This window comes from Salvelinus fontinalis, chromosome 23 (genome assembly GCF_029448725.1).
Source record: "Salvelinus fontinalis isolate EN_2023a chromosome 23, ASM2944872v1, whole genome shotgun sequence".
Taxonomy (NCBI): Eukaryota; Metazoa; Chordata; class Actinopteri; order Salmoniformes; family Salmonidae; genus Salvelinus; species Salvelinus fontinalis.
Genome location: NC_074687.1, coordinates 26,786,342 through 26,792,694, shown reverse-complemented (window position 1 = coordinate 26,792,694; position 6,353 = coordinate 26,786,342). Strand labels below are relative to the sequence as shown.

The following is a 6,353-nucleotide window of genomic DNA, read 5'->3' as shown; positions in this document are numbered from 1 at the left end:
GTTTTGTTCTGTGTGTGTTTTGTTCTGTGTGTGTTTTGTTCTGTGTGTGTTTTGTCCTATGTGTGTTTTGTTCTGTGTGTGTTTTGTCCTCTGTGTGTTTTGTCCTGTGTGTTTTTTCTTCAACCAGCTCTCACAGTCTCATACATTTTTCTCAAACATCACATTTTGAAGTTGTTCCAAACGACACATTTTAGGCATTAGCTCCAGATGTCTAAGGTTAGTGTTAACATTAGGCATTAACTCCACATTTTTAAGGTTAGGGTTAAGTTTAGGCATTAACTCCTAAATCTTAACTTTAGGTATTAACTGTGAATGGTTAAGGTAAGGGTTAAGGCTTGGAATATAAAAAAATACATATATATTTACAAAATACATTTTTAATTGCTGGATTCGAATATGCAACCTTTGTTACCAGAGGCAGGTGCTCACAGCTCACTGTTGCCTCTAGTGGCTGGTTTCCACATCTCTTTTGTCCTGTGTGTTTTGTTCTGTGTGTGTTTTGCTCTGTGTGTTTGTTCTGTGTGTGTTTTTTTCTGTGTGTTTTGTTCTCTGTGTGTTTTGCTTTGTGTGTTTTGTTCCATGAATTAGGGTATTTAGCTAGATAACATTGAACAGGACAAGAATATGTCAAAAACAACAATTAGACCAAAATGCACATAGACCTTATTGTCCCAAGCTGTGGAAGTTGAGTCAGGTGTGCTTGCTGTTGCTCTATGACACCTAGCGCAGGCACAGTTAGCTGAGCCTCAATTGAAGGTGACTCCCCCTCCCCTGTTCTGACTCACCCCCCAATCTCCCCTACCCCTGCTCTAGGACAGGACAGAAATTATAAGGGGGAAGAGCGGGGCTTTTGGGAAGGTGGGGGTATTTTTGCACCCCTCAGAATGGATCGGTGGGGTCTGACAGAGAGAGAGGGAGGAGTAAAAGAGCGGTGGGAGAAAGAGGAAAACAAAGCGGTATAGTTGTCATGGCAACGGGGGAATGGCTGAATGAATGACATCACAGTGACGGGGAGGTGAAAGAGTGTGATTGATTCGGTGGAAGAGTGTGGGAGGCGGCGGTCCCTTCGCTTGGCGGATAGACACGTTTTCTCTCATTCCTCCATCCCTTGTTCCCTGTGGACGGGCTCCTCCGGTAGGGATCTTTTTCTTCCTCTCTTTCTTTATTTTTTTGTAAATGTTCCTTTCTTTCTAAGATCATGTAGGTTGAATGGTGGAGGGATTTTCTGTCTGTCTTTTTCTCTTCTTTCTCTCTTTGGAGCGAGTGTTTGGGAGAGAGTGAGAGAGATAGAGAGTGAGAGAGCTTGAGAGAGTGAGTGAGTGAGAGAGTCAGAGAGAGAGAGAGAGAGAGAGAGAGGGTAGGAGAGAGCATGTGTGTGTGTGTTAGTGGTCTAATGGTCTGAACTGTGTGTATGCGTGCGTGCGTGCGTGCGTGCGTGCGTGCGTGGGTGGGTGCGTGCGTGCGTGGGTGGGTGCGTGCGTGCGTGCGTGCGTGGGTGGGTGGGTGCGTGCGTGCGTGGGTGGGTGCTCCCGGCTATAGGGAATGAAAGGACAGGCAGATGTGCGGTGCAGTTGTCATGGTTCTAAATATACCGTCAAATGCTAAGGCTGTGTGTGGCAAGGGGTGTAAAATCAACATGATGAATGTGTGGAAAAGGGATTATATTCTCTCCTCTTGTACTGGCTGTTTGAAGAATCATGAGAAGGTCGTCACACGTAACATCTGTAAATGAGCATAAAGGCTGTCCTTGTGTTGGAATGGCTCTGATTGTGTTCACATGTGTGGTTGTCAAACTATGTTTGGCAAATCATCCCACCATCACTTCTAATAAACCTGACAGATACAGAGACACACAGACCAGCGCAATAATGTCTGTCAGCAATAACCCTCATTAGTGTTGAAAATGGAGTCAAATAGAGTTGGTTTACTGATGCTTTGATGCAACTCTCTGGCACTCAGCAACAACCCCACAAAGCTCTATTTTATATGGAGTTGCTGTTTTCACATACAGCAGCGGGTCCCAAACTAGGGGTTGTGACCCCATGTGCAGTCGCCTGATATGAAAATGGGGTCGCAGGAGAATGTAAAAAATTCTGGTAAAAAAATTACAAATATAATAATAAAAATGTATATTATAATATCATCTTTGTCTGTCTAAATCACAGGTGTCAAACTCATTCCACGGGGGGCCGAGTGTCTGCGGGTTTTCGCTCCTCCCTTATACTTGATTGATGAATTAACATCACTAATTAGTTAGGAACTCCCCACACCTGGTTGTCTAGGGCTTTATTGAAAGGAAAAACCAAAAACCTGCAGACACTAGGCCCTCCGTGGAATGAGTTTGACACCCCTGGTCTAAATCATTGTAATGTTGGTAACCTTGTTGTTATTGAAATCAAAAGAGTGCCCTTAGATCACGGGAAAAGGCCACACTTGACCGCTGCACTTGAATCATTCCCACAGTGAATGGCTAGGCCCACTATCAAACCACACACTAATGCAGAGACTTTTATATTACCGGCCGTGATTGATATGGTGAAAACAATGTGCTGGGACGCAGAGGCATAGAATCTCACATCAGATAACACTGTGAAACTAAGAATTGATTCTATAGCTAGCAATCAAGAGGACACTGCCTGAAGATTCAAAAACTCCCCACCTTATGATCTTGAAATGGACGTTAGCTGTGAGGGCCGAAATGCCCATCCATTGACTTCACCATATCTGGAACAACTTGACTGGCCTGCAAAGAGTCCTAACCTCAACCCCATCGAACACCTTTGGGATGAATTGGAACGCTGACTGCGAGCCAGTCCTAATCGCTCAACCTCATTAATGCTCTTGTGGCTGAATGGAAGCACTTTGGATTTCAAATGATTCATGACTTTGAGGTTAAAGTGCAGACTATCAGCTTTAATTTTAGGGTATTTTCCTCCATTATCAGGTGAACCGTTTAGAAATCACATCACTTTTTGTACATAAAACCCCCCTTTTAGGGGACCAAAAGTATTGGGACAAATTCACTTGTGTATTAAAGTAGTCCAAAGTTGTATAATTTGTCCCAATATTCCTAGCACACAATGATTACATCAACCGTGTGACTCTACACACTTGTTGGATGCATTTGCTGTTTGTTTTGGATGTTTCAGAAAATGTTTTACTCAATAGAAAGAAATAGTAAATAATGTATTGTGTTATTTTGGAGTCACTTTTATTGTAAATAAGAATATATTATGTTTCTAAACACTTCTACATTAATGTGGATGCTACCATGATTATGGAACAGTCCTGAATGAATCCTGAATAATGATGATCATACCCCCAAGACATGCTAACCTCTCACCATTACAATAACAGAGGAGGTTAGCATTTTATGTCATACCCCCAAGACATGCTAACCTCTCACCATTACAATAACAGAGGAGGTTAGTAATTTTTTTGGGGGGGGGGGCATGATAATAGAGCGTCTAACTTTTTGTCACAAAATAATCTGAAACACAACCAAAACAAACAGCAAATGCATCAAACAAGTTTGTAGAGTCCCAATGAGGTCAGCAGGGCTGGACAGAGGAGAGAATTTGGCATGCGTGTGTGTGCGTTCGTGTGTTTGTGTGTTCGTGTGTATGTTCATGTGTGCGTGTGTGTGTCCTCCCTGCTGGTGGAGTCATCTGGTCTGCATAGTTGCGGTCAGATGGACCCTCTGTCTCTTTGGACACACGCACGCACGCACGCACGCACGCACGCACGCACGCACACGCACGCACGCACGCACGCACGCACGCACGCACGCACGCACGCACGCACGGCACGCACGCACACACACACACACACACACACACACACACACACACACACACACACACACACACACACACACACACACACACACACACGCCAGTGCAGTCAAGCTTCTAATAGAAAGGTGCTGCACGTTTGTGCTGTTGGTAAATGTGTGTGTGTGTGTGTGTGTTTGTCTGTGTGTATGTATGTGTGTGTTCGTGTGTATGCACGTGTGTGTGCATGTGTAGTGTGTTAAGCAAGGAAAAGCTATATGTTTAGGTGCCTGTAATGCTTTGTTCTCTGTGATTCACAGCACAATTTGGACAAAGTCCTGATATTAAAGACTAAAGTCATAGACTAAAGTCATTTAGAATCCCAAAGATCCTTCCACAGATCAGTTGGCTCTCTACTCACTCTCACGACCCCCCCCCCCCCCCCTCCCCCTCTCCTTCTCCCCTGTCACTCTCCCTCTGTTCAGTTTTCCATGAACAGCTCTGCTCTGATAACTGAGTGAGCAGGGGTCTGGGTCTGGGATGGGGGAAGTTTTGTCAACGTTATGACAGCAGTAACAGCTGGCATAGTGGCGCACAGCATAACCAGAATCATCTGCCTTCCTGCGATGTCTTTCTCACTGTGTGAGGGGAGATGTGGGAGTATGTTAAAGGTTGCTTGTGAGTTTCTGTTTAAGCCAGTGTGAGTGGGGATATGTGGGTTTGTGTTAGCGTTCACTACTGAGTCTGTGTTCGAACATTCTGAGTCAGTGTGTATTTCATTGTGAGAGTGTGTGTGTGTGTGTGTGTGTGTTTGTGTGTGTGTTTGTTTGTGTGTGTGTGTGTGTGTGTGTGTGTGTGTGTGTGTGTGTGTGTGTGTGTGTGTGTGTGTGTGTGTGTGTGTGTGTGTGCGTGTGTGTGTGTGTGTGAGTGTGCGTGTGTGCGTGAGAGTAAGCAACAGTGGGCAGCAGCAGCAGCGGTCATGGTTCATGGTCGGGGATGGGTTGGGGCAGGGGAAGGGGAAGGTAGGTCCAGGACGCCGCTCCACTCAGAATGCTGCATTGTGGGACTGTGTCAGGAACTTGTGGGATTGCGTTGTTCCTTTGTGTGCCTGGCTACTGATTGTCTCTGGCCTAAGATGTGTCCCCTATTCTCTACTGTCCATTGTAATTGTCTGGCTGGTTATAGTATTGTCTGGCTGTTGTTCATTGTATTGTCTGGCTGGTCATTGTATTGTCTGGCTGGTCATTGTATTGTCTGGCTGTTGTTCATTGTATTGACTGGCTGGTCATTGTATTGTCTGGCTGTTGTTCATTGTATTTTCTGGCTGGTCATTGTATTGTCTGGCTGGTCATTGTATTGTCTGGCTGTTGTTCATTGTATTGTCTGGCTGGTCATTGTATTGTCTGGCTGTTGTTCATTGTATTGTCTGGCTGGTCATTGTACTGTCTGTCTGTTGTTCATTGTATTGTCTGGCTGGTCATTGTATTGTCTGTCTGGTCATTGTATTGTCTGGCTGGTCATTGTATTGTCTGTCTGGTCATTGTATTGTCTGGCTGGTAATTGTATTGTCTGGCTGGTCATTGTATTGTCTAGCTGTTGTTCATTGTATTGTCTGGCTGGTCATTGTATTGTCTGGCTGGTCATTGTATTGTCTGGCTGGTCATTGTATTGTCTGGCTGTCGTTAATTATATTGTTTTGCTGGTCATTGTATTGTCTGGCTGGTCATTGTGTTGTCTGGCTGTTGTTCATTGTATTGTCTGGCTGGTGATTGTATTGTCTGGCTGTTGTTCATTGTATTGTCTGGCTGGTCATTGTATTGTCTGGCTGTTGTTCATTGTATTGTCTGGCTGTTGTTCATTGTGTTGTCTGGCTGGTCATTGTATTGTCTGGCTGTCGTTAATTATATTGTTTGGCTGGTCATTGTATTGTCTGGCTGGTCATTGTATTGTCTGGCTGGGCATTGTATTTTCTGGCTTGGTCATTGTATTGTCTGGCTGGTCATTGTATTGTCTGGCTGGTCATTGTATTGTCTGGCTGGTCATTGTATTGTCTGGCTGGTCATTGTATTGTCTGGCTTGGTCATTGTATTGTCTGGCTGTCGTTAATTATATTGTTTGGCTGGTCATTGTATTGTCTGGCTGGTCATTGTATTGTCTGGCTGGGCATTGTATTTTCTGGCTTGGTCATTGTATTGTCTGGATGGTCATTGTATTGTCTGGCTGGTCATTGTATTGTCTGGCTGGTCATTGTATTGTCTGGCTGGTCATTGTATTGTCTGGCTGGTCATTGAGGGGTGGTGAGAGGGAGGAGGGGGTTGGGGTGGAAGAATGACTGGAGGAAGGAAAAGGAGAGATGGAGAGAGAAAGACCAGTAGTAACTGGTGGCTACTGCTCTAAACTTATTCCCTCCCCTGGCTTTTCTCTCTTTTTTTCTCCATCTGTCTTTTTCTCTTTCTTGCTTTCTCTCACTTTTTTTCTCCCCTTTCCCCCTTATCTCTACCACCCAATCTTGACTTCTCTCTATTCTCTCCATCCTCTCCTTATCTATTCTCTCTCTCTCTCTCTCTCTCTCTCTCTCTC

The 6,353-nt window shown here is 44.7% G+C and overlaps 1 protein-coding gene across 1 annotated transcript in view; it reads left to right on the top strand.

Moving 5' to 3' along the window:
• Window positions 1-1,028: 1,028 nt before the first annotated feature.
• The window catches only part of LOC129821073 (unconventional myosin-XVI-like), a 221,471-nt gene continuing 216,146 nt past the window's right edge, over window positions 1,029-6,353 (top strand). Inside the window, exon 1 of the mRNA XM_055878333.1 lies at window positions 1,029-1,134. The gene's annotated coding sequence lies outside the window, so the exon portion shown is untranslated. The remainder of the gene's footprint in view (window positions 1,135-6,353) is intronic.